The sequence below is a fragment of the Tiliqua scincoides genome, chromosome 2 (assembly GCF_035046505.1).
Source record: "Tiliqua scincoides isolate rTilSci1 chromosome 2, rTilSci1.hap2, whole genome shotgun sequence".
Lineage (NCBI taxonomy): Eukaryota > Metazoa > Chordata > Lepidosauria > Squamata > Scincidae > Tiliqua > Tiliqua scincoides.
Window position 1 is genome coordinate 264,851,999 of NC_089822.1, and position 27,996 is coordinate 264,879,994.

Here is a 27,996-nt window from a genome sequence, read left to right on the forward strand (position 1 = left end):
GAATTTTGCTGAGTTTAGTAATGTTGGATGTACAACTGATTCTCTCCTGCTGCAATGGAAGCCTCTTTCTTCTCTTCCCTTTGAGATGTTCCTGCTTGATCAGGATTTCATGTCCATCATAACCCTGATGGGTCTAATCCTTTCCAATTTTCCAGTGCTGGCGCAGCCATGCTGCATCCTGTGGTAAGGAGGCAGTTGCACAGCCCTCCTCAAGATGTTTGTTCCCTTACCTCAGTGCTGGAAAGTTGAATAGATTTGGGCCCTGAGTACTCCAGAGAGGAGCTGGGCTTCCCTCCTGCCTCACCGATCCATCCTGGTCTCTAAAAGTCACTTCCTGCAGGTCACATGTAGTTGTTTCCAGTGACACCCCACATGGCTCCCTCTGGTCTTCACTGTCTTCTCTGTAGCTTGCTGCAAGGAGAGGGAAACTTGTTTAGCAGCACAATAGAGAAACGGGACCTCAAACACACACATCTAGGTGTATATACTCAGAAGTAAAACCCAGTGGGTTCAGTGGCACTGAATTCTGTCCTTTCTATACCGGGGCTTGTCGATGAACGTGTTTGTTTCTTTAAAAATCGCAATAAATACTGAATGAGCTTGAGCACTAACAAACAAATAAGCCTGGAGGGACAGTTCCACATAAGCTGGAGATCAGCCGGGGCACGTCTGCAAAACCCTCTTTCGATGGTGCTGGTGTCACCCAAACCTCAATTAGGATAAAGCAGTTACTGCACCCACCTGAAAGGAGAAACAGGCAGGAGGCAGCCTAGGACAGAAGAGAAGATCTGGGAGGAGAACGATTGAAACTACGAGGTCCAAGAGTGCAGTGGAATATTCCTCTACAACCGTGGTTCCCAAACATTCTAGCACCAGGACACACTTTTTTAAATCAACACTCTATTGGGACCCACCTAGCTTTATCAGACTAAAAAAATGTTTCACTTTACCACCTGCTCATGCTTTGGTCTTCATTCTTTCTACTATTGTTGGGGGAGGGGACGACCACCTCCTGGAGCACTGTTGAGTTCCACAGTCATCAGATCTGACTGGTGGCCTTGCATTCCCATTTGCTTTGGACCAAGGCACGGTCACCTACTTATGAGTAAGCACGTACATGCTTCTCCATTATTGTTTTCATAGGGTTCAATACATTTTCCTCGTTAGCTATCAGCTTGTCAGTTTCACGACCCACCAAAAATGTAAACTAAGCTCTGATTTTTGCTCTCTGTTTCCTCTCTCTTAGGTGTTGAGAGAGTCCCTTGACACCTCAGGAAAGAGGGTCTAAGGCAGGGGTCAGCAACCTGTGGCTCTACAGCCGCATGCGGCTTTCAGCTGTCTGCTGAGGCTCCTCCAGGTGAAAGTGGCAAAGAGTATGACAGGAGGCACCTGTGTTGGGAGTGCAGGCTGCTTCCCTCTGCCCCCTGAGCTCACTGCCCTCCTCTCCCTTCACCCCCACCTGCCCCACATTGGTTTCCTTTTTCAATTTTGCCCTCTCTGCAGGCTTAAGTTCCCTGTTTTTCCCTTCCCCAACTCTCCAGCAGGCTCAGCCAATCAGCATCCAGCAGGCTCCTGGCTTTTTCTGTTGGAATGGCTCAGGGCCCTTCACTGGCTGACCACCAGCCAATCCTGAGCTGCCCTCCTCCTCAGCCATTGTGAGCCCTTGCAGCCCGCCTTTCCCTGAGCAGGTCCCCACTCAGTGCAAGGAGAGGCTTTTCCTCCACAGCAGAGGAGACATCCTGTGTGTCTACTCAGTAGTAAGCCCCATTACAGTGGATAAGAACATAAGAACATAAGAACAGCCCCACTGGATCAGGCCATAGGCCCATCTAGTCCAGCTTCCTGTATCTCACAGCGGCCCACCAAATGCCCCAGGGAGCACACCAGATAACAAGAGACCTCATCCTGGTGCTCTCCCCTACATCTGGCATTCTGACTTAACCCATTCCTAAAATCAGGAGGTTGCGCATACACATCATGGCTTGTACCCCATAATGGATTTTTCCTCCAGAAACTCGTCCAATCCCCTTTTAAAGGCGTCTAGGCTAGACGCCAGCACCACATCCTGTGGCAAGGAGTTCCACAGACCGACCACGCGCTGAGTAAAGAAATATTTTCTTTTGTCTGTCCTAACCCGCCCAACACTCAATTTTAGTGGATGTCCCCTGGTTCTGGTATTATGTGAGAGTGTAAAGAGCATCTCCCTATCCACTCTGTCCATCCCCTGCATAATTTTGTATGTCTCAATCATGTCCCCCCTCAAGCGTCTCTTTTCTAGGCTGAAGAGGCCCAAACGCCGTAGCCTTTCCTCATAAGGAAGGTGCCCCAGCCCCGTAATCATCTTAGTCGCTCTCTTTTGCACCTTTTCCATTTCCACTATGTCTTTTTTGAGATGTGGCGACCAGAACTGGACACAATACTCCAGGTGTGGCCTTACCATCGATTTGTACAACGGCATTATAATACTAACCGTTTTGTTCTCAATACCCTTCCTAATGATCCCAAGCATAGAATTGGCCTTCTTCACTGCCGCCGCACATTGGGTCGACACTTTCATCGACCTGTCCACCACCACCCCAAGATCTCTCTCCTGATCTGTCACAGACAGCTCAGAACCCATCAGCCTATATCTAAAGTTTTGATTTTTTGCCCCAATGTGCATGACTTTACACTTACTGACATTGAAGCGCATCTGCCATTTTGCTGCCCATTCTGCCAGTCTGGAGAGATCCTTCTGGAGCTCCTCACAATCACTTTTGGTCTTTACCACTCGGAAAAGTTTGGTGTCATCTGAAAACTTAGCCACTTCACTGCTCAACCCTGTCTCCAGGTCATTTATGAAGAGGTTGAAAAGCACCGGTCCCAGGACAGATCCTTGGGGCACACCGCTTTTCACCTCTCTCCATTGTGAAAATTGCCCATGAATGAATGAAGCTTGCTCCCAGGAAAGGGTGCCTGGGATGGCAGCCTTGAAGCCTGCTCAAGACCAAGTGCAAGGACAGGTGAGTGGGAGCCCATGCAGGTCTGTTCCAGAGTAAGCCCCGATGTAGTCCCTGGGCTACTCCCAGGAAGGTGTGGAGGGCTGTATTCTCAGCCTCCTCCTGTGCAGGTCTACTCACAAGTAAGCACTGCTGTAGTCAGTGGGGCTTCCTCCCAGGAAGGTGTGGAGGGCTGCAGCCTCAGCCCCCACCTATGCAGGTCTACTCACAAGTAGTCAGTAAGGCTTCCTCCCAGGAAAGTGCGGAGAGGACTGCAGCCTGAGAGCTCCAACCAACTTGTCTGCTCAGAAGTCCCATTGTAGCCAATGGGGCTTACTCCCAGGATAGTGTGGAGAGGGTTGCAGCCTGAGTGAGGGAGGGAGGGAGGCAGGCAGGCAGGGCAGAAGCTGGCCTGTGGTTGCCCCCCCCCACCTTCCCCCCCAGCTTTGGCTTCTTCTCTGGAGTCTGTGTCCTTTTTTCCTTCCAGCAGGGTGCCTCTGGAAGGTGGGGGGAGTTCTTTAGTATCCATGTAAGATAAGCAGATGTCATAACCAACATATGTATTGGAGTCCTGGAAGATCTGGTGAGGAGGTAGATGTGGTGTCAGCAGTGGCCCCTTTAAGGGTAAGGCCTGGGCATCCAGCAGAGTGTGCTGCTCAGCTGCAGCCACTTGAAGGCAATAGGGCCCTCAGGGATATAAGGAGCACCTGAGGAAGGGGGTGTGGGTTGTAGAAGGAGTTCAGGTTGGAGGTAGGAGAGGCTAGGCTAATTGACTTTGACTTGGATACTCTGACTTACTTTGGAATCTGATCTTGGACTGTGACTTGGCTTATTGACTTTGGACTTTGCCCTGGATGCTCTGACTGACTTTGTGACTAATGGACTGCTGGAGACACAGGAGTTTGGTGTGTGGCTGCTGTGCCCAAGACCTACTGAGGACCCAGGGGTCTGCTGTAGTGGTGGGAGGCTGCTGGCAGGAGAGAGGACCTCTGCAGGTTGAACAGGTGAGCTACCCTGGAGGTGGGGTCCAGCAGGACTGCAGGGCAGAACCAGGGTCATTTGTTGGGGGAAAGAAGAGGAGCTAATTTGCTTAAAGTAGACCTAATTCTCCAGGCAGAGAATGGCCTTGGAATCAGGCAAAACACCATAGAGGACCAGGCGTCTGAAAACACAGGACAAGAATGTATGACAAATCTAACTAAAAGCTACAAGAGGGGGCTACATTATTAAAATGGGACCTATAAGAGCATAAAGGTGAAAAAAAACTATATATGCAGTATTATCTTCATTTTAGATGTCAAAAGGGTTTTGTGGCTCCTGAGGTTTTTTCTCTCCGGAAAATGGGTCCAAATGGCTCTTTGAGTGTTTAAGGTTGCAGACCCCTGGTCTAAGGGGTCAGGGCCTCTACGCTCCAGTCTACTCAAGGACGGCAGTCTTGTGGGGTGGATAGGAGCCGTGCTGTATGCAGATTCTTGGAAATGGCCTCCATTTCCAAGACTAGCTGGGTGTGAAGGAAATCAGACCACACTCCTTTATGGCCGGGTAATCTTTTTATTACCCTCAGGGTGATCAAGTAGCCATAAACCCTTATGGTCACTGGGCAGTTCTACAATTCTCTAAATTTGCCCATTGCAGCTGCAGGGGCTGTAAGCTGGTTGGATGCAGCAGAGATGTCTGGGCACTTTGGTCCTAAGTGGAATGAGACTCCAGCACCCCCAACCTGCTGAGACACACACCTTGAAAGATCACCTGGCTTTGCTTTGTCCTCCTCTGTTCCTTATCTGGAAGAGACCAGTTCTCTAATGACTTCTACGCTTCTTTTGGATCAGGCAAGGAAGGATCCTTTTCAGCTTCAAATTCCACCTCTCTTTCTTACAATACTTATCCCAACTGCATCTGTTGAAACCAAGAGGAAAAAATGTACAATAGTTAAAACAATCAACAGTCCCAGGGCTAAAATACTGTCCTCCAGTGTCCCTCCTACACACCCCCTTCTCTGCATGGGTTTCAGTGCTGAATGGCCCCTTCTGGCCCTCTCTGTTTCAGCTTTTAAATTGCCCATGTCTAAACCCACACCACAGGAACTGAGAGCAGACACATAGCTTAGCATGCAATGGGGAGGCGCTGCAGTTGGTCTTCTTCTCAGCCACCTCCCCTTTCCCTCCACTGGCTGGGCTTCCAATCTGGGCATCTCCACAAGGCGGGGGAGCGTCTCCTTTCTACCCACCTCTGCCCTGGGATTCCCCCTGCGCCACAACTGCATTTGGACTCAGCAGAGGGGCTGAGGTGGTGAGTCCATGTCTGCTGAGTCCACATGTTTGCTGGGGTGGAGGTGTTGCCAAAAAGGGCTGTTATGTTTTAAGGGGAATTATTATATTACCCTTTTGGAAACTTCAGGATTGCAGGCTAGATAACAAGAAAGTGTAATGCAGAGAAAATCCCTTGTTTAGCTTAAAGAGGAGACTGGGAGAAAGATAACTTTCAATCAAAGATTATATTTTTATTACAAAAGCACACAGATAAACATAATGCATATTTTGTGGTACTAGTCCTTATATATATTGTACCTAGCTTTCATGGTGGTTGCGTGTGAAGGGTATTCAGTGCATCCGAGAAGATTAGGAAAAGAGAAGGATATTAGGGAAGGATTTTAGGGGTCCCTGGTCTGCATAACCCAGTTGCTGACTAAAGATGGGGGAGAGAAGGGGAAAGAAAGGGAGGTGAGAGGGTTAAAGGTTCCAGAGGCAGATATAGTTACCTGTCCTGAGGAGCAGATGGATTGGGGGGGGGGAGTCCTGGAGGGAGGACCTGCCTTGGAAGGGCAGCCAGAGAGAGAGCGAGCACATGGCAGCCTTCTCTTTTTAAGGGTTTTTGCTGACCCTGGGTGACCCGGATGTGTCCTAAAGCTGATCTGGATGCGCATGCTCACCACACACAGTGGGACAGGTGGAGCAAGCAAGAGAAACTGGTGAACAGGAAGTCAGCTTATCTGCCAAGGCTGACCTGGGGGGGGGGTAGCTTGCTTTCTGTCCCTCCTGCTGGGAATTTGGAGTCAGGATGCACACAATAGCAGTGATTTAGTTAACAATAATCAACGATTTAGGTGGAGGTTAGGTAATACAATGGTTTAGTCTTTGCTGCTAGAGTCTTTGCCCTCTAAGGTGTTTGCATATTCAGTGATTGACTTAATCAATGATCTACTCTTCCAGACTTTTTAATGTATAATCACAGGGAAGTGCAAGTTGTGCAGATACCACTGCCTCAACGGCCCCTCCTGACCGAGGAGTTAAGTCAGATAGAGGTTAAAAGAGAAGATGTTTCAGACCTCATTGATAAATTAAAGATCAATAAGTCACCGGGCCCTGATGGCATCCACCCAAGAGTTATTAAGGAATTGAAGAATGAAGTTGCAGACCTCTTGACTAAGGTATGCAACTTGTCCCTCAAAACGGCCACGGTGCCAGAAGATTGGAGGATAGCAAATGTCATGCCTATTTTTAAAAAGGGAAAGAGGGGGGACCCGGGAAACTATAGGCCGGTCAGCCTAACATCCATACCGGGTAAGATGGTGGAATGCCTCATCAAAGATAGGATCTCAAAACAAATAGACGAACAGGCCTTGCTGAGGGAGAGTCAGCATGGCTTCTGTAAGGGTAAGTCTTGCCTCACAAACCTTATAGAATTCTTTGAAAAGGTCAACAGGCAAGTGGATGTGGGAGAACCTGTGGACATTATATATCTGGACTTTCAGAAGGCGTTTGACACGGTCCCTCACCAAAGGCTACTGAAAAAACTCCACAGTCAGGGAATTAGAGGACAGGTCCTCTCATGGATTGAGAACTGGTTGGAGGCCAGGAAGCAGAGAGTGGGTGTCAATGGGCAATTTTCACAATGGAGAGGTGAAAAGCGGTGTGCCCCAAGGCTCTGTCCTGGGACCGGTGCTTTTCAACCTCTTCATAAATGACCTGGAGACAGGGTTGAGCAGTGAAGTGGCTAAGTTTGCAGACGACACCAAACTTTTCCGAGTGGTGAAGACCAGAAGTGATTGTGAGGAGCTCCAGAAAGATCTCTCCAGACTGGCAGAATGGGCAGCAAAATGGCAGATGCGCTTCAATGTCAGTAAGTGTAAAGTCATGCACATTGGGGCAAAAAATCAAAAGTTTAGATATAGGCTGATGGGTTCTGAGCTGTATGTGACAGATCAGGAGAGAGATCTTGGGGTGGTGGTGGACAGGTCGATCATTAGGAAAGGTATTGAGAACAAAAGAGTTAGTATTATAATGCCGTTGTACAAATCTATGGTAAGGCCACACCTGGAGTATTGTGTCCAGTTCTGGTCGCCGCATCTCAAAAAAGATATAGTGGAAATGGAAAAGGTGCAAAAGAGAGCAACTAAGATGATTACAGGTCTGGGGCACCTTCCTTATGAGGAAAGGCTACGGCGTTTGGGCCTCTTCAGCCTAAGAGATGCCTGAGGGGGGACATGATTGAGACATACAAAATTATGCAGGGGATGGACAGAGTGGATAGGGAGATGCTCTTTACACTCTCACATAATACCAGAACCAGGGGACATCCACTAAAATTGAGTGTTGGGCAGGTTAGGACAGACAAAAGAAAATATTTCTTTACTCAGCGTGTGGTCAGTCTGTGGAACTCCTTGCCACAGGATGTGGTGCTGGCGTCTAGCCTAGATGCCTTTAAAAGGAGATTGGACAAGTTTCTGCAGGAAAAATCCATTACAGGATACAAGCCATGATGTGTATGTGCAACCTCTTGATTTTAGAGATGGGCTATGTCAGATGCAAGGGAGGGCACCAGGATGAAGTCTCTTGTTATCTGGTGTGCTCCCTGGGGCATTTGGTGGGCTGCTGTGAGATACAGGAAGCTTGACTAGATGGGCCTATGGCCTGATCCAGTGGGGCTGTTCTTATGTTCTTAACTACAATTCCCAGGATGCCTTGCAGGTCTCTTGTTATCTGGTGTGCTTCCTGGGGCATTTGGTGGGCTGCTGTGAGATACAGGAAGCTGGACTAGATGGGCCTATGGCCTGATCCAGTGGGGCTGTTCTTATGTTCTTATGTGCAGCCATGATCTTGTGGCTTGACCTGATTGTGAGAAGTTTAAATGTGTTGAGGTTTTGCCTGCATTATATTTTAACCAGACATAAAATTACAACTTGAAAGGAAAAAGGGGATTTTCACATAACAGAGGAGGCAAAGGAAGGGGCTTCCCTACTCACTCACATCCCCTCCCCTTTTTGCTCTTCTAGGAATCCAGAGTAGCTCCTTGTAAGGCTAAGATTTTTTGCAGAGGATCCCAAGTGAGGAGGCACATCACCTCTGGGCATCCCCTCCTCCTCTTCCCAGGGAGCTGCTGAAAGGATCCTTTTCGGCTGCAAACTTCAGCAAAGAGACCTGCAATGATTCAAACAATAAACAGTATCAAAGATCCGGCATGCATGAAAAACACAACAAGAGTTCAAAAGCACCCATCGACACAGTTTCAGGAACAGTTTGGGGCTCCAGAACCTGCTCTCCAGGGTCCCCTCCACCCCCCACAGTTTTCTGCAGGGGTTTCACTGCTGAAGGGCCCCTGCTGGTCCTCCCTGTTCCACTGTCCCTGCCAAAACCCCCACCAGAAAATCAAGCCTTCCCAGAGCAGACCCAAAGTTTAGGATGCAAGCGGGGGGGGGACGACGACGACGACTGTCGCAACTCCTCTTCTCAGCCCCCCCTTTCCCTTCACCAGCTGGGCTTTGAGCTTGGCTGCCTCTGCCCCCTGGGGGCTCCTCTCCCACCCCTCTTGATTCCTTTCTGCCACTGCAGCCCTGGGACCCTCCTCTTTGCAGCATGACTCAGACACTTGAGCAGAGGAAGCAAAGGAAGGGGCAGAGCCGGAAGCCCACCCCCTTCTGCTCCTCTGGGAAGAGGAAGGTCTCTTTGCAGGTTGTCAAAGTCTGGACCCCCCAACTCCCAGGTGGGGCAGGAGGTGCATCTCCTCCAGCTGGGCATCCCCTTCTCCGCCCCCATTCCCCCAATGCAAGCTGATCATCAACTCTCCCCCACCCAGGCTGCAGGTGGCTCTTCAGGGTCTCTTTCCCCAGCATGATGTCCTGTCCCTGAGTCCAGGAGGCTGGAAAGTCTTTGCAGGGGCTCTTCAGAAGCATTCCAGTGACCCCAGTGCATGCTGGTACTTGAAGTCCTTCCCCTCCTCCTTTCCAAGATACAGAGCATCCTGGGAGTTGTAGTTTTACCTTTTGGCTTGTCCCTGTGCTGAAAGACTCTTCAGCTGCCCTGCTGCTTTGGGAAAATCTGGTATATTCTGATGCACTCAGTGGAACCAGATCCAAAGGGGGGTTAAAACTCCTGGTGCATTTAGCAGTTGTGCAGCCAAGAGAATTAGAAAAGGTATTGAGAACAAAAGAGTTAGTATTATAATGCTGTTGTACAAATCGATGGTAAGGCCACACCTGGAGTATTGCGTCCAGTTGTGGTCGCTGCATCTCAAAAACAATATAGTGGAAATGGAAAAGGTGCAAAAGAGAGTGACTAAGATGATTCCTGGGCTGGGGCACCTTCCTTATGAGGAAGACAAAAGAAAATATTTCTTTACTCAGCATGTGGTCAATCTGTGGAATTTTTGCCACTGGATGTGGTGATGGCATCTGGCCTGGATGCCTTTAAAATGGAATTGGACAAGTTTCTGGAGGAAAATATCCGTTACGGGGTACAAGCCATGATGTGTATGCGCAACCTCCTGTTTTTAGAAATGGGTTATGTCAGAATGCCAGATGCAAGGGAGGGCACCAGGATGAGGTCTCTTGTTATCTGGTGTGCTTCCTGGGGCATTTGGTGGACCGCTGCGAGATACAGGAAGCTGGACTAGATGGGCCTATGGCCTGATCCAGTGGGGCTGTTCTTATGTTCTTAATTTTTTGCATGCCAGGAGTAGAAAAGCTGTACCTGCCTGAATTCCCCCTTTTACAACAGCCTGGCCCTCATTTGCAGCCAGAGTTCAGGAGTGTAAGAAAATAAGAGAGCCCTACTGGATCAGGCCCAAGGACCATCTAGTCCAGCTTCCTGCATCTCACAGTGGCCCACCAGATGGGCCCACCAGGCCACAAGAGAGCTGCATCCTGGTCAGGGGCAGACTCGGAGGGGAGACCATGGATGTGTTCCCCCCCCCCTAAACTTCATGCAGCAGCTGAAGTTTTCCAGCTGCCACGCACAGTTTCCTGTGTGGGGCTTTGCTGGCTACCCCCTGCTTCTCTGCAGGGACTTTCCCTCTTCAACCTGGCACCCCCATTCAGCCCCATACAAATGGGGGGTGTCACTGTTTGTCTTTCCAGCCCTCTACCCTTCCCTACCTGTGCTCTGAGCCTCTCTGTCTGCCCACCTGGGGACTCCTCTCCCCCTCCCTTTTCTTCTTCCCCCCTCTTCAGCCTGGGACCCCCATTCACCCCCATGCGAATGGGGGGTGTTGCTGTTTGTCTTCCCAGCCCCCTGACCTTCTCTGGCTGGGCTCTGAGCCTATCTGTCTCCTCCCCTCCCTCTTCTCTAGCACCCACTTCAGCCTGGGACCCTCATTCAGCCCCATGCAATTGAAGGGTGTTGCTGTTTGTCTTTCTAGCCCCCTGCGCTTCCCTGACTGGACTCTGAGCCTGTCTGTCTGCCCCACCTGGGGGCTCCTCTCCCCCTCCCTCTTCATCTCCACTCTCTTCAGCCTGGGACCCCATTCAGCCCCATGCAAATAGGGGTGTTGCTGTTTTTCTAGCCCCCTACCCTTCCCTGGCTGGTCTCTGAGCCTGTCTGTCTGCCCCACCTGGGGGCTCCTCTCCCCCTCCCTCTTCATCTCCACTCTCTTCAGCCTGGGACCCCATTCAGCCCCATGCAAATAGGGGTGTTGCTGTTTTTCTAGCCCCCTACCCTTCCCTGGCTGGTCTCTGAGCCTCTCTGTCTGCCCCACCTGGGGGCTCCTCTTCCCCTTCCTCTTCTCTTCCACCCTCTTCAGCATGGGACCCCCATTCAGTCCCATGCAATTGAGGGGGGTTGCTGTTTGTCCTCCCAGCCCCCTGCCCTTCCCTGCCTGGGCTTTGAGCCAGTGCCTGCCCTTCTATGGGCTTCTCTCCCCCCCCTTCCCTTCCTTTCCACCCACTGCAGCCCTAAGACTCTGCTTTACCCCCCAAACAGGGACTCACCAGAGAAGGCAGATGGGGGGGGGGGAGAGAAGGAAGTAGCTTCCCACTCAGTCTCCCTCCTGCCCTCCCCCCATTTGCCCCTCTAGGAATCTGGAGCTGCTTAACTTAAGCCTGCCAGAGCCATAAGTAACTGTCAAGTCCTGCACATTGGGGCAAAGTATCCAAACTGCACATAGAGGCTTTGGATTCGGAGCTGTCTGTGACAGGAAGTTGAGGGTTCTGCCTGGTGTGCAGAAAGAAAGAAACCAAAATACCAGCGATGGGTTTTAAAAATCTTACATTGCAATACAAGGACGCAAGTCGGCGGGTGCTTAAAAAGCTTGTGTGCCAAGCATCTCTTTCCACAGCTTTTGATACATTCCAAAGGTCCACGCAGTACATTCTTGTTTGTACATAGTTGCTGATTACCAGTAAAGATATCAGCAACTATTTTACTTCCTTCCAGGGGGCAGGATTATAGGATGTCTCTTGTCTTTTCCTTGGTAGACTAAGAATATCTCCATATCTCTGTGGTCCTTCTGAGGCCTCCCAGGAAGGATACCTAAAATCAGTCAATGCCCCCACTGAACTGTCTGATGGGCTAAGCATGTTCCTTCTTTTCTTGCCACACAAAGCTCTTCCCTACATTTTCCACTGTCTACTCACTGTGTGTTGGCTCTTGAGGCAGCAGGAGTCATTCCTTAATTTACTTATTGATCCTTCTCTGCAAGACAAAGGAGGAACAAGAGATTATCCTGCTTCCCAGCCCTTTGCCCTTTTGGTAGTTCCAGCACATACTCAAGTTCATGAAGGGGTCTCTAGAATGTCTCATGACAGAATGCATTTCATTCGGTTTGTTTTATAATATGCTCTCACTTCAAGATCAGGAGAGCAATCTTAGGGTGGAGGAGGACAGGTTGATGAGAGTGTCAAACCAATGTGCGGAGGCAGTGAAGAAGGCCAATTCTATGCTTGGGATCATTAGAAAAGGTATTGAGAGCAAAACGGCTAATATTGTAATGCTATTGTACAAATTGATGGTAAGGCCACACCTGGAGTATTGTGTCCAGTTCTGGTCGCCGTGAGGGAAGGCCCTGGAAGTTACAAGTTGTATGTAGCCATTATGCTGAACCAAAATATTTTAGATGCAAATACATCTCACAAAGAAGACTCATGAGAGAGAGCATTTGGGATATCAGAATTTATATGAATCAAATGTTATGTTATGTTAGAGAGGAATATGTATGTTAGCATGTTCACAAGCACAGTTGCCAAGAAGAGTTTAGATCCATTTTACCCAGAAGCCTTAGAGGAAGGACTACGAGCTGGGAGTCCTCAAGGGAAAGTCTGTTAGGAAGGAAACAAGGATACTTCCCAATTGCTCTTTTATCAGAACAAAAATTAAAGGAGAAGAATAATAAGTAGAGGAAATGGGTAAATAAGTTAGTAAATAAGTTTGGAAATAGAGAATAGGTAAAATCAAATGAACTCTGTGTCACCCTTCAGAGTCAGAGCTAGCCTAACACAGAGAGGCCCCAGATAGATAAACAGAGGTAGTTAATTGCTTAAGCAATAAACCAATTTGACACAATCAAGATAACAGCAATTAGTTGTCAAGCTAACTAGTAAAATTTATAGATTCAAGCTGAAGCTTCAAAGAATCCCCTTGACTAACTGCTTGCTGCTGGAATCCCCCCCTTCATCTGCAATCCCAAGACAGCATTGAGCAGAGAAAGGAAAAACACACAGAAGAGCATATTGGATTATTTTAAAAGCCAAAAGACATTGTTAAACCAGGATAAAGTTTAAAATAATGTATTTACAGAGAAACAGTGTAACATCTAAGAGTTAGGCTGCAGAAGAAAAGCTTACATTTAGACAAGAGGGAGCCTTCTATGATCTCTAAGACAGAAGCAAGATTATGAACCCTAATGGGGCTGATGAGGGTTAACTGATGAAGCTGTAAACAGAAGCAAACTGCCAGCAGAAGTGTTTTGTTTGGGTAAAAGTTGTAAAAGAATTAGTAGGAGAGATTAGAGGTCAACAGAAGCCACATGAAGTCCACAAGTGAAAATGCAGCTTCTGAACAGTTTGATTCAGACGCTCAAGTACCAAATAGGGACTTTAAAAGCTGTTCTAAAGTCATTTAAAAGGAGAGTAGCACATAGAATGTTACAAAATTTATTGTTAGTAAACTCAGAAGTTAGCAAGTATATTCTTTGCTGAATATTAGTTAAATTAATAAGGGAAAACCAAAGTTAAAAAGATTTAAGTCTGCCTTAGAGTGAGGCTTGCAAAATTAGATGCTGTACAGCTAATGTGGAATATGGAATGTGAAATTCTTATCTAAGCAGGAATATTTCAAATTTGACAACTAACTAAAATGCCCAGACTTTCCTAGGCGCCAGAATAGATAGTGAATTTAAGAATATTTCTAGTAATGAGAATAATTAATCTTGGTAGGCACAGACTCATTAACAGGGAGTCTGTTCAAACTCAAAGTTGACAGAACAGATATGAACTACATATCAAAGTTGGCAGAATCCGATAAGAGAGAGGCCTCTAGCTAGAGATTTCTCTTGAAAATGCAACTTATATCAGAGAAGAGAGATTTTATGGAAATCAGAAATTTCTATAATAACTTCTTGTAGGAAAAAGTTACAAAATAATTAAAATTAGATTAGAAGAGAGGATAAAATACTGAATAAAATAAGTATAAACACGGATTTAAATAAATGAATTATAACCAGATTAGTGTAATTAGGAAAATTAAGATAGAGGCACACTGCCCCCTTTTGAAATAGTATTGACATTACAGAAAGGGGAGGAGTTCTCCAAAATGGTGAATACAGTAACCTGAGATATTTAATGTATGCTCCAGATATGGCAATAGCCAATGAAAATCCCCATATCTGACATCATAGGCTCTAACAAATGTGATTGGAGTTTTCTCGAGACAAAGAACCTACAGGTATAAATGGTCACACCCAGAAGGGAATGTTGCTTTTTTCTCTGGGACACTGAGAGACCACAGCTCTCTGTGTTCCGCATTTTGAACCACCGAGAAAAGCCCATTGCTGGCAATGAATAAAGACTTGGAAATCACCACAATTTCAGTCTGCTGAGTTTGTTTTGAACCCTAAAGACACCGTGCAACAGCCGCATCTCAAAAAAGACATAGTGGAAATGGAAAAGGTGCAAAAGAGAGCGACTAAGACGATTACGGGGCTTGGGCATCTTCCTTATGAGGAAAGGCTATGGCGTTTGGGCCTCTTCAGCCTAGAAAAGAGACACCTGAGGAGGGACATGATTGAGACATACAAAATTATGCCTGGGAAGGATAAAGTGGATAGGGAGATGCTCTTTACACTCTCACACAACACCAGAACCAGGGGACATCCGCTAAAATTGAGTGTTGGGAGAGTTAGAACAGACAAAATAAAATATTTCTTTATTCAGTGTGTGGTCGGTCTGTGGAACTCCGTGTCGCAGGAGGTAGTGATAGCATCTGGCCTAGATGCCTTTAAGAGGAGATTGGACAAGTTTGTGGAGGGAAGGTCCATCATGAGTTACAAGTCATGATAGGTATATGTGCAAGTTCCTGTTTTTCGAGGTAGGCTACCTCAGAGTGCCAGATGCAGGAGAGAGCCCCAGGAGGCAGCTTGTGACTCATTGTCTTGGGTGCTCCCTGAGGCATTTGTTGGGCTGCTGTGAGATACAGGAAGCTTTGACCTGATACAGGAACTACACGAGCCTTTGACCTGATCCAGGAGGACTCTGCTCATGTTCTTATGATCCCCGCATCTCATAAAGGACATACTGGAACTGGAAAAGGTGCAGAAGTGAGTGACCAAAATGATATTTGTTTATAAATATATAATGTCATGTACTAAGTCTGATACACATTTACTCCAAACTAAATGGAATTCTGATTTGGAATGTCCTATTCTGGGTGAGCAATGGGATGTGGTTCTTAAGAATATACAGGCAATATCTAGAGATCTTAAATTACGCCTAATACAGCAAAAAATAGTCTTTAGAATATATTGGACACCACAGAGGCTATTCCTTAAAGGGCTTATCAATGAATCTAGATGTTGGAGATGCTCGAGTTTGAATGCTACACTTACACATGTTGTGGCCATGTCCTGTTGTTGTAAACTTTTGGAAAGAAATAATTAATACTATAAAGACAGTGCTACAGCAGCCTTTAAATTTTACAGATATGTATGTAATTCTTAATTATCTACCCGTTATCTGGAGACTCACACCCGGACAATTGAAATAGACTCTCTGTGCCCTCACGGTAGCAAAAAGACTTCCATTACTTCATTGGAAGGAGAGATGCCCACCTACATCTGCCCAATGGACGAACAATATTTTGCATTTATCAGTATTTGAGCGAATGGCATATCGGCGTCAACTGCGTAGGGATTTCTTTGAGGATCTCTGGAGGCCACTCGTTGATATAATAACATAAACCGCATAAAGTGTTCGTATGTAGATCAAGTATATGTATAAATATTCCCCCCCCTTTTTTTAAGTAACTCATAAGCATGTGTTGATGTATCGATTTCAAGGAGCAGCCATGAGAGATGGCCTCCTGCTTGATTCTCTCAGGCCTCACAGTAGCTTCTCTCAGATTCAACAGTACAGTGGTTCTCACACATTTACCATTGGGACCCACTTTTTAGAATGAGAATCTCTCAGGACCCACTGAAAGTGATGTCCTGACCGGAAGAGACATCATCAAGCAGGAATATTTTTAACTATCCTAGGCTGCAATCCTACCACACTTACCCAGGAGTAAGTCCCATTGACTATCATTGTTAAAAGAATATACATAATAGTTTGTTAAAAGTACAGGTCTGTAACATTTCCCCAAATGCAGTCACATACCAGGGGGGCATCAAGTCTAATATATGAAAAATAAAATATTGAAACGAATGGGGACCCACCTGAAATTGGCTCACAACCCACCTAGTGGGTACTGACCCACAGTTTGAGAAACACTGGTCCAGTAGAATGTACAATAGCGGTCTTTAAAATTTTCTGTGCCACAACCCAAAACAAAAAAGTATGGGACAGGCGACCCCAGCACATCATGGAAGGTTGTCAGTGACAAACGTCTGTGTTGCTGGGCTATCACACCTGCCACAGTTCTGTGCAAGGCAGTACCACTGTAGGACCCAAGCCAGGCGTCTCCAGGTGGAGAGGAATGTGGAGGGTCAGAGTCTTAAAGCACAGTCTTATCTTGCGCTGGAATAGGCAAGCCAGGAGGCTTGCGCTGTATCCAGCACATGATAGGGCTGCAAAGTGGCTCAGCCGAAGGTAAGGGGAAGCTCTTCCCCTTAACCCTGGGTAAACCACTGCAGCCCCTATGGGTCACCTAGGACCCAGAGAGTGGAGAGTGGAGCAGCTTCAAGTTGCTCCGTTCTCCCCAGGAACGGAGGTTGGGATCCAGCATAACTGCGGGGTTCCAGCCCCGCCTCCCACTCCCCACTTGCCTGCCCCCAGGGCCGCTCACCCTCCCCCTGCCCTGGAACGCCTCCCTCCCGCCTCTTCCCTGCCCACCCCAGAGCCTTGCATCAGCAGAGCTCAGCCGATGCAAAGCTCAGTCCCTCCATTGGTGTGGAGGCTGAAGTGAGCCTCCGCGGTCTGTGTGCTTTATGGCACATTTGCGACCCTCCTGGGCTGGTGCAAGAGACTTGTGCCAGCCCAAGGGTGACTCAGAATTGTGTCCTTAGTAACTCAGATCACACTGGCACTTTCAGTTCACCCAAGTTGAGTGATAAGATCAGAATGGCAGAGGTGTAATTTGCTGACTTGCGCTAATCATAACCTGCATCAACATACCTCACAGGGAGGGGGGAGATTATGGTGAAGGCTCCCCATTCAGCCAATATCCTCTAAGTAGAAGCTTCTGCTGTGTTTTCAATACTACATAAACCAAATTACCTGCCAATTTCTCTTCATCCTGGAAGTCCTGGAAAAATGCACCCTCCCTGTCTTCCAGCTGGGAAACAAAGGCAAGTTTGGGAAATTCCCCTGAGAAGGAAACAAGGAGATGAGTTGCTTCGGTCTACAACATATCAAGGCTTTCCCAAGAGACCTCATCCTATTCTGACCCCCATCTGCGATGACCATGATAAAGACTCTGGCTAGGCCTGACTCCACCTTGCAGGCCAGAAGCCATTTTGAAGCTGCTCTCCAGGTGAGCGTCCAGGTGAGCATTAGGAACAAGGAAGTCCAGGAGCTTCCGTTTATCATTTTGGTATTGAATGCGAATGTATTTATTCTCTGAAATAACAAAATGCCTTTCTATAATGTGTAACTGTTGTGGTTTTTGCTCTATGTTCTCACCCGCCCCACCCCCCACATCTCACTGGCTTAACAACTCCCAGTGAGTCAGTGATGTCTCTTCCCCAGGGTCCAGTGTACTCCTCCATTTCAAGGATCACAGCACTGTGTGAGATTGCAGGGAACATTTCATAGGGCAAGAAAGCCTCAAGGGAAGTACATGTTCCTGCATTCCCCATGTTACTGGCTCAACACCCCAGCCAGCTGGGTGTGTGGTTTCTCAGGGCCAACTTGCCCTATGGTGGATGCTACCACCCCTCTTAACAGCCAGTCCTCCAGCTCAAGGGAAGCTGAAGTCCTAAGGGCTAACTCCCCAGCCTCTGCAATCCCTGTGTCCCCCAAACAGCAAGCCCTAAGGTTCTGGTTTCCTTTGGTTGCTTGACTGAGCAGCCCAGGCCAGATTTCAATGAATCGGTTCCTTTGGTTCTCACACATGTACAGGCCTGTGTGATTTCTTTAAAGAATAGAAATTTGGTTACATGTTACTGATGGCCTATTTTATTGCATTCACACAAAATAGTAAAACAAGAACGCTAAGCTCCTGACTTCTCCCTAACATTCACCTGGACTTACTAATCTCCTCTGGAAGATACGAACTGATGTCCACAATGGAATGACGAGGCGCAGACCTCTCCCACCCTTGCAGCTGTTTTTGTCACACTTTGAAGGTGACTATTGTTCAAAAAGAGACACAGACCAGCTGAAGCTTCTGGAAGATGACCTCACTGCCTGATGCTATGCCGGGCAATCCCGCTCATCCCCTCCCAACTGGAGAATCATAACTGCACCTTGTTGCTTTAAGGCAGTGGTTCCCATCCCATGGTCCACAGACCACAGGTGATCCACGAGACCCTGAGAAGTGGTCCACCAGGTCTCAGAAGAGAAAGATGGCCTTCAATCACTTCCAGTTTCTCATTCAGCAGCTACTCCCCATGGACCACCAGAGAGGATGGAAAACAGACCGCCCACAGCCAGCGCCAGCACTTCCAGCATCTCACCAAGTGAGTGCCCACCCACTGACCGCCAGAGAGGGGAGAGAACAGACTGCCTGCCATTGGCACTGAAGTGTTGCTGCGACTGCTGGCAGTCTGCCATTTCTAGTAGGTCTGTGGGGGAGTGCTTGCTTGGTAAGAGGCTTCCACACAGACCAGCAGGAGGGTGGATATCTTGGTGCCAGCAGAGTTCCAAGCACAGCCGTTTGCCAGGAGGAACGAGAAAGTTGTCACTGTCTCATAACCAGCTACTTTCCCATAGCAGCTTCAAAATGGCTTCAGGTCTACAAGATGGATGCAGACCCACTCAGTGATTTTACCATGTTCGTCACAGTCACATTTCTTTTCTTCAGATCTTACATTTTCAGGCTTGTGTCTGAACTGAGGTCCAAATCCTGTCCAACTTCCCAGTGTTTCCCAGTGTTTCTGTAGCTGCAATGCAGTCTTGAGGAAAGGGAACAGACATTGCAGTGCACACTCCATTGATATGGCTGCATCAGTGCTGGAAAGTTGGATAGGACTGGGCCCTGAGCCATCCAAGTGCCTGAGAACTGCTCTCTCACTGAGTGCTGTGACCTGTGAGGTCACATAAGACCATATGGGCAACATGCATTTCTGATTCATTGGGGGTTATTAACAGCTGGCTTCTCTCCTCCCCCCACTGATGAAGCCGCTCTAAAAAAAGTGCAAGCTGTATCAGGGGGTGAGGGAGTTGAACCAAGAGGCTTCAGAGGGGAGTTAAACCCATTACACTTCTGTCAGAAGCTATTTCGCTGATGCAAGCCTGAAGAGGATGCAGGTCTCTTGTTATCTGGTGTGCCCCCTGGGGCATTTGGTGGGCCGATGTGAGATACAGGAAGCTGGACTAGATGGGCCTATGGCCTGATCCAGTGGGGCTGTTCTTATGTTCCCCCCACATACTTTCTTTCTCTGTTAGAGCCCAATCCTATTCATGTCTACACAGAAGGAAGTTCCATTAGAGTCTATGGGGTTTACTCTCAGGAAGGTGTGGATTGCATGATAGTCTTGGGGTGCGATCCAAAGAAGGTAATGGGCTGGCACAATTCCCTTGCACTGGCACACCTGTGTCTCAAAAGTGCCGTAAAGTACTTTTGCGCCACTGCTCAAGGAAGGTGGCTGACGCAGGACCCGCTTACTCTGGGCAACAGGTGAGTCTGTGCCAGCCACATTAGGCCAATGCGGGGTTCGGGGGGGGGCATGGGGAAGGTGGTTGTGAGATGCTTCAGGGTGGGGGGAGGGAAGGCGGTGGGTGGGCAACGATCTGCACCACTTTTTTAGGTGGTGAAAAGCCAAGTAGACACATTGGACCTCTGCGGCGTTACCCAGGGTAAGGGGAAGCAATTCCCCTTACCCTTGGAAGTTCTTTGTGCCATGATGTTCCCGTTTGCTCCATCCAGAAATGCTCAAATGGGGTGAGCCCTACACATCCTGATTCACTTTCTTTGCTTCTTCATTCTGCCACTTTCTCCCCATTTCTTCCCCTCTGTGCCTGTCTGGTCATCTCCCTCCCCACTTTTAAATCTCCTGGCTAAAAATGCTCCTTCAAAGCTTTCCTGGCCTTTCCAACCAAGACCTGCCTTCCCTATTCTCTTTTCTGTCTCCATTCAGTCCTCCTGCTGCTTGCTATCCTTCCACACAGCTGACTCCCAAAGATGGAGATTCAGCAGCATGCAAGCCAGGTGCTGTGGCCATTCCAGGTGAGGTCCTGTAATTAGGACCATCAGAGCTGATGTGGGGGGAAACCCTGAATTGCAGATGCAGGGGGTGGAAGCTGGTCAGATGCAGCAGAGATGTCTTGGCAGGGCTGTTTTCCAGAACAGACACATTGGTCCTAAGTGGAGTGAGACACCACCACCCTCCCTGCTGAGACACACACCTTGAAAGATCTCCCTGTTCTCCTCCGTTCCTTGTTGGGAAGAGATCTGCTCTCTAATGACCTCTGTGCTTCTTTTGGATCAGGAAGGAAGAATCCTTTGGAGCTTCAAATTCCACCTCTCTTTCTCATGATTTGTGTCCCAGCTGCGTCTGTTGAAACCAAGAGCAAAAAATGTACAGTGGTTAACACAATAAACAGTCCCATGGCTAAAATATTGTCCTCCAGTGTCCCTCCTACACCCCCCCCCCCGTTTCCCGCGTGGGTTTCAGTGCTGAATGGCCCCTTCTGGCCCTCTCTGATCCAGCTTTTAAACTGTCCCTGTCAAAACCCCCTCCAACCACACCAGCTGCTTCAGAGCAGACCCAAAGCTTAGCATGCAGTGGGGAGGTGCTGCAGTTGGTGATCTTCTCAGCCCCCTCCCCTCTCCCTCCACAGGCTGGGCTTCCAATCTGGGCATCTCTACCCATCTGGGGGCTTCTCCTGCCCACCCACCCCCCACTGGGACTCCCCCTTCACCACCACTGCATTTGGACTCAGCAGAGGGGCTGAGGTGGTCCGTCCATGTCTGCTGAGTCCACATGTCTGCTGCAGTGGGGAAGGCAAAGGAAGGGGCTATAGAAATCCCCACTAGAGAAACAAAACACTTTAAGGGCAGACCCAAAGCTTAGCTGGCAAGGGGGCGGGATTGTCACTTTTCCACTTCCCAGACCTCCTCCCCATCCTTTTCCTTCCCTGGCTGCCCTTCAGCCTGGGTGTTTCTGCCCCTCTGGGAGTTCCTCTCCCACCCCTCCTCTTCCCTTCCACCCACCACTGACTAGGGACCCCCTTCATCCCCAACTGCTTTTGAACTCGCCAGACAGGCTGAGGTGCTGAGTCCCAAAGCTTGGAGAGGGGATTGTCTCTCTGGGAGAGGGGATTGTCTCTGGAAGAGGGGATTGTCTCAATCCCTTTTCCCAGCCCACTCCCATGTTCCTTCCCTGGCTGTCTTTGGGCCTGGGTGTCTCTGCCCCTCTGGGGGCTCTTCTCCTCCCCTCCTTCTTCCACCCACTTCAGCCTGGGACCCCATGCAAATGGGGGGATCACTCCCACCCCTCCTCTCGCTCTTTCCTTCCACCCCCACCGCCCAGGGACCCCCCAGCTGCCTGGGAACTCACCAGAGGGACTGCTGAGCTCCAACACGTAGGAAGGTAGGCGGGTGGAGGAGGCAGAGGAAGAGCCAGAGCAGGGAGGGGCTTCCCCACTCACACCCCCCACCCCCAGGAACCCAGAGTCGCTCCTGTTAGGTTCTTTGAGGCGCATCCCAGTCTGGAGACTGGGGGGAGGTGCACCACCTCTGGGCACCACTCCTGCTCCTCCCATGGAGATGCTGGGAGGGTCCTTTGGGGCTGGAGGCTCCAGCCCTCCTTCCCGGGATGCGCAGGGCTGCCTTCGCCTAGGCTGCAGAGGATCTATCCAGCCTGCAGGATTGGCCTTCTTCTGGATGGATCTGATCCAAGGACACGCCACCTTTCCAGGGCAGAGCAAACCCCAGGCAGCCTGCAAGCTCCAGGAGCAGCTGCCCCAAAGCTGGGCATGCAAAGGGGGCAGGACTGCCACTGGTGGTCCTGCCTGCCCCCCTGGCTGTCTCTGAGCCTGGCCCTCTCTGCCCACCTGGGGATCCTTCCTTCCCTCCCTCCTCTCCTCCATCCCCCATTCCAGGTGGAAGCCCTTCCTTCCCCCAGGCAGGCGGGCAGTGCAAGGAGCCTTGGACTGGGTCTCTGGAGGGAGCCACTCCGCAGCCCTGCCCGCCCCAATTGCCACCCCCTCCCCTGCTGGCCATCACCCAGAGGTGGGTCCAGCTGGGCCTGGCCTTTGCCCCCAAACATGACCCACACACAGACCCCCCTGAACTGGCTTCTGAGCAGCCACTGCATCAGGGGGAGGCTTTGCACGCACAAAAGACCTTGCACGGCATGGAATTCACGTATGGAACAGGCTGCCACTTGATGGCTCAGGTGACTGGAGGCTGGAATGGGACTGGATGAAGTGCTAGATCAGTGGCATCTACTACCCCTCCTCTTCCCTTCCACCCACCACTGACCAGGGACCCCCCTTCATCCCCAACTGCTTTGGAACTCACCAGACAGGCTGAGGGGCTGAGTCCCAAAGCTTGGCATGCAACTGGGAGAGGGGATTGTCTCAATCCCTTTTCCCAGCCCCCTCCCCTGTTCCTTCCCTGGCTGTCTTTGGGCCTGGGTGTCTCTGCCCCTCTGGGGGCTCTTCTCCTCCCCTCCTTCTTCCACCCACTTCAGCCTGGGACCCCATGCAAATGGGGGGATCACTGTTCGTCTGCCTAGCCCGCTTCCCTGTTCCTTCCCTGGCTGTCTCTGCCCCACTGGGGCTCCTCTCCCACCCCTCCTCTCGCTCTTTCCTTCCACCCCCACCGCCCAGGGACCCCCCAGCAGCCTCGGAACTCACCAGAGGGACTGCTGAGCTCCAACATGTAGGAAGGTAGGCAGGTGGAGGAGGCAGAGGAAGAGCCAGAGCAGGGAGGGGCTTCCCCACTCACACCCCCCACCCCCAGGAACCCAGAGTCGCTCCTGTTAGGTTCTTTGAAGCGCATCCCAGTCTGGAGACTGGGGGGAGGTGCACCACCTCTGGGCACCACTCCTGCTCCTCCCATGGAGATGCTGGGAGGGTCCTTTGGGGCTGCAGGCTCCAGCCCTCCTTCCGGGGATGCGCAGGGCTGCCTTCGCCTGGGCTGCAGAGGATCTATCCAGCCTGCAGGATTGGCCTTCTTCTGGATGGATCTGATCCAAGGACACGCCACCTTTCCAGGGCAGAGCAAACCCCAGGCGGCCTGCAAGCTCCAGGAGCAGCTGCCCCAAAGCTGGGCATGCAAAGGGGGCAGGACTGCCACTGGTGGTCCTGCCTGCCCCCCTGGCTGTCTCTGAGCCTGGCCCTCTCTGCCCACCTGGGGATCCTTCCTTCCCTCCCTCCTCTCCTCCATCCCCCATTCCAGGTGGAAGCCCTTCCTTCCCCCAGGCAGGCGGGCAGTGCAAGGAGCCTTGGACTGGGTCTCTGGAGGGAGCCACTCCTCAGCCCTGCCCGCCTCAATTGCCACCCCCTCCCCGGCTGGCCATCACCCAGATGTGGGTGCAGCTGGGCCTGGCCTTTGCCCCCAAACATGACCCACACACAGACCCCCCTGAACTGGCTTCTGAGCAGCCCCTGCATCAGGGGGAGGCTTTGCACGCACAAAAGTCCTTGCACGGCATGGAATTCACGTGTGGAACAGGCTGCCACTTGATGGCTCAGGTGACTGGAGGCTGGAATGGGACTGGATGAAGTGCTAGATCAGTGGCATCTACTACCCCTCCTCTTCCCTTCCACCCACCACTGACCAGGGACCCCCCTTCATCCCCAACTGCTTCTGAACTCACCAGACAGGCTGAGGGGCTGAGTCCCAAAGCTTGGCATGCAACTGGGAGAGGGGATTGTCTCAATCCCTTTTCCCAGCCCCCTCCCCTGTTCCTTCCCTGGCTGTCTTTGGGCCTGGGTGTCTCTGCCCCACTGGGGTCTCCTCTCCTCCCCTCCCTCTGCCACCCACTTCAGCCTGGGACCCCATGCAAATGGGGGGGATCACTGTTCGTCTGCCCAGCCCCCTCCACTGGCTCTGGGTGTCTCTGCCCCCCTGGGGGTTCCTCTCCCACCCCTCCTCTCGCTCTTTCCTCCCATCCCCACCGCCCAGGCACCCCCCAGCTGCCTGGGAACTCACCAGAGGGACTGCTGAGCTCCAACACCGTAGGCGGGTAGAGGAGGCAGAGGAAGGGCCAGAGCAGGGAGGGGCTTCCCCACTCACACCCCCCACCCCCAGGAACCCAGAGTCGCTCCTGTTAGGTTCTTTGAAGCGCATCCCAGTCTGAAGACTGGGGGGAGGCGCACCACCTCTGGGCACCACTCCTGCTCCTCCCATGGAGATGCTGGGAGGGTCCTTTGGGGTTGCAGGCTCCAGCCCTCCTTCCTGGGATGCGCAGGGCCACCTTCGCCTAGGCTGCAGAGGATCTATCCAGCCTGCAGGATTGGCCTTCTTCTGGATGGATCTGATCCAAGGACACGCCACCTTTCCAGGGCAGAGCAAACCCCAGGCGGCCTGCAAGCTCCAGGAGCAGCTGCCCCAAAGCTGGGCATGCAAAGGGGGCAGGACTGCCACTGGTGGTCCTGCCTGCCCCCCTGGCTGTCTCCGAGCCTGGCCCTCTCTGCCCACCTGGGGATCCTCCCCTCCCTCTTCTCCTCCATCCCCCATTCCAGGTGGAAGCCCTTCCTTCCCCCAGGCAGGCGGGCAGTGCAAGGAGCCTTGGACTGGGTCTCTGGAGGGAGCCACTCCGCAGCCCTGCCCGCCCCAATTGCCACCCCCCTCCCCGGCTGGCCATCACCCAGATGTGGGTGCAGCTGGGCCTGGCCTTTGCCCCCAAACATGACCCACACACAGACCCCCCTGAACTGGCTTCCGAGCAGCCCCTGCATCAGGGGGAGGCTTTGCACGCACAAAAGTCCTTGCACGGCATGGAATTCACGTGTGGAACAGGCTGCCACTTGATGGCTCAGGTGACTGGAGGCTGGAATGGGACTGGATGAAGTGCTAGATCAGTGGCATCTACTACCCCTCCTCTTCCCTTCCACCCACCACTGACCAGGGACCCCCCTTCATCCCCAACTGCTTTGGAACTCACCAGACAGGCTGAGGGGCTGAGTCCCAAAGCTTGGCATGCAACTGGGAGAGGGGATTGTCTCAATCCCTTTTCCCAGCCCCCTCCCCTGTTCCTTCCCTGGCTGTCTTTGGGCCTGGGTGTCTCTGCCCCTCTGGGGGCTCCTCTCCTCCCCTCCCTCTGCCACCCACTTCAGCCTGGGACCCCATGCAAATGGGGGGGATCACTGTTCGTCTGCCCAGCCCCCCCCACTGGCTCTGTGTGTCTCTGCCCCCCTGGGGGCTCCTCTCCCACCCCTCCTCTCGCTCTTTCCTCCCACCCCCACCGCCCAGGCACCCCCCAGCTGCCTGGGAACTCACCAGAGGGACTGCTGAGCTCCAACACGTAGGCGGGTGGAGGAGGCAGAGGAAGGGCCAGAGCCGAGATGGGCTTCCCCACTCACACCCCCCACCTCCAGGAACCCAGAGTCGCTCCTGGTAGGTTCTTTGAAGCGCATCCCAGTCTGGAGACTGTGTGGAGGCGCACCACCTCTGGGCACCACTCCTGCTCCTCCCATGGAGATGCTGGGAGGGTCCTTTGGGGCTGCAGGCTCCAGCCCTCCTTCCGGGGATGCGCAGGGCTGCCTTCGCCTGGGCTGCAGAGGATCTATCCAGCCTGCAGGATTGGCCTTCTTCTGGATGGATCTGATCCAAGGACACGCCACCTTTCCAGGGCAGAGCAAACCCCAGGCAGCCTGCAAGCTCCAGGAGCAGCTGCCCCAAAGCTGGGCATGCAAAGGGGGCAGGACTGCCACTGGTGGTCCTGCCTGCCCCCCTGGCTGTCTCTGAGCCTGGCCCTCTCTGCCCACCTGGGGATCCTCCCCTCCCTCCCTCCCTCCCTCCTCTCCTCCATCCCCCATTCCAGGTGGAAGCCCTTCCTTCCCCCAGGCAGGCGGGCAGTGCAAGGAGCCTTGGACTGGGTCTCTGGAGGGAGCCACTCCGCAGCCCTGCCCGCCCCAATTGCCACCCTCTCCCCTGCTGGCCATCACCCAGATGTGGGTGCAGCTGGGCCTGGCCTTTGCTCCCAAACATGACCCACACACAGACCCCCCTGAACTGGCTTCCGAGCAGCCCCTGCATCAGGGGGAGGCTTTGCACGCACAAAAGTCCTTGCACGGCATGGAATTCACGTGTGGAACAGGCTGCCACTTGATGGCTCAGGTGACTGGAGGCTGGAATGGGACTGGATGAAGTGCTAGATCAGTGGCATCTACTACCCCTCCTCTTCCCTTCCACCCACCACTGACCAGGGACCCCCCTTCATCCCCAACTGCTTTGGAACTCACCAGACAGGCTGAGGGGCTGAGTCCCAAAGCTTGGCATGCAACTGGGAGAGGGGATTGTCTCAATCCCTTTTCCCAGCCCCCTCCCCTGTTCCTTCCCTGGCTGTCTTTGGGCCTGGGTGTCTCTGCCCCTCTGGGGGCTCCTCTCCTCCCCTCCCTCTGCCACCCACTTCAGCCTGGGACCCCATGCAAATGGGGGGATCACTGTTCGTCTGCCCAGCCCCCCCCAATGGCTCTGTGTGTCTCTGCCCCCCTGGGGGCTCCTCTCCCACCCCTCCTCTCGCTCTTTCCTCCCACCCCCACCGCTCAGGCACCCCCCAGCTGCCTGGGAACTCACCAGAGGGCCTGCTGAGCTCCAACACGTAGGCGGGTAGGCGGGTGGAGGGGGCAGAGGAAGGGCCAGAGCCGAGAGGGGCTTCCCCACTCACACCCCCCACCTCCAGGAACCCAGAGTCGCTCCTGTTAGGTTCTTTGAAGCGCATCCCAGTCTGGAGACTGGGGGGAGGCGCACCACCTCTGGGCACCACTCCTGCTCCTCCCATGGAGATGCTGGGAGGGTCCTTTGGGGCTGCAGGCTCCAGCCCTCCTTCCCGGGATGCGCAGGGCCGCCTTCGCCTAGGCTGCAGAGGATCTATCCAGCCTGCAGGATTGGCCTTCTTCTGGATGGATCTGATCCAAGGACACGCCACCTTTCCAGGGCAGAGCAAACCCCAGGCGGCCTGCAAGCTCCAGGAGCAGCTGCCCCAAAGCTGGGCATGCAAAGGGGGCAGGACTGCCACTAGTGGTCCTGCCTGCCCCCCTGGCTGTCTCTGAGCCTGGCCCTCTCTGCCCACCTGGGGATCCTCCCCTCCCTCTTCTCCTCCATCCCCCATTCCAGGTGGAAGCCCTTCCTTCCCCCAGGCAGGCGGGCAGTGCAAGGAGCCTTGGACTGGGTCTCTGGAGGGAGCCACTCCGCAGCCCTGCCCGCCCCAATTGCCACCCCCTCCCCGGCTGGCCATCACCCAGATGTGGGTGCAGCTGGGCCTGGCCTTTGCTCCCAAACATGACCCCCACACAGACCCCCCTGAACTGGCTTCCGAGCAGCCCCTGCATCAGGGGGAGGCTTTGCACGCACAAAAGTCCTTGCACGGCATGGAATTCACGTGTGGAACAGGCTGCCACTTGATGGCTCAGGTGACTGGAGGCTGGAATGGGACTGGATGAAGTGCTAGATCAGTGGCATCGCTAAAGGGGACCGCGGGGGAGCCACCAATGGCGTAGTTAGAGCGGGTGCAAAGCACTAGGTCTTGCAAGGAGCCTCACTGCAGCCTGCAAGGCACTATACCCCCCCAGAGCCATTCCAGGCGGGGGGAGCAAGACAGAGGTACAGCTCCACCACATATGATAAAACATTCCTTCTTGTCTGTTTCTGTAATAAATAAATAAAGTATTGCAAAAAAAAAAAAAAAAGAATTGTATCAATTTCTGCCAAATCCAACATGATTAGCCACCATTTTTCCAGTGCGGGTATCTCTGTAACATTTCAGTATTTGGCATACAATATTCTTGCAACAGTTGTCATATATAAAAATATAGTTTCAT

General features: G+C 51.7%; 2 protein-coding genes across 5 annotated transcripts in view; both read right to left on the minus strand.

Annotated features, from left to right (window-relative positions):
* LOC136640460 (zinc finger protein 420-like) overlaps positions 1-27,996 on the minus strand; it is a 123,410-nt gene that overhangs the window by 89,203 nt on the left and 6,211 nt on the right. The window contains exons 3-8 of one of the 4 annotated variants that reach the window (XR_010793788.1): positions 20,407-20,555; positions 17,116-17,205; positions 11,824-11,881; positions 8,319-8,395; positions 4,715-4,874; positions 52-411 (exon numbers count right to left, since the gene is read on the minus strand). The gene's annotated coding sequence lies outside the window, so the exon portion shown is untranslated. Of the gene's footprint in view, positions 1-51; positions 412-4,714; positions 4,875-8,224; positions 8,396-11,823; positions 11,882-17,115; positions 17,206-20,406; positions 20,556-27,996 lie in introns of those variants that run through there. The other 3 variants (XR_010793789.1, XR_010793787.1, XM_066615613.1) reach the window with 3 other exon arrangements.
* Positions 1-27,996, minus strand: part of LOC136640310 (zinc finger protein 850-like) — a 196,950-nt gene that overhangs the window by 3,616 nt on the left and 165,338 nt on the right. The window lies entirely within an intron of this gene.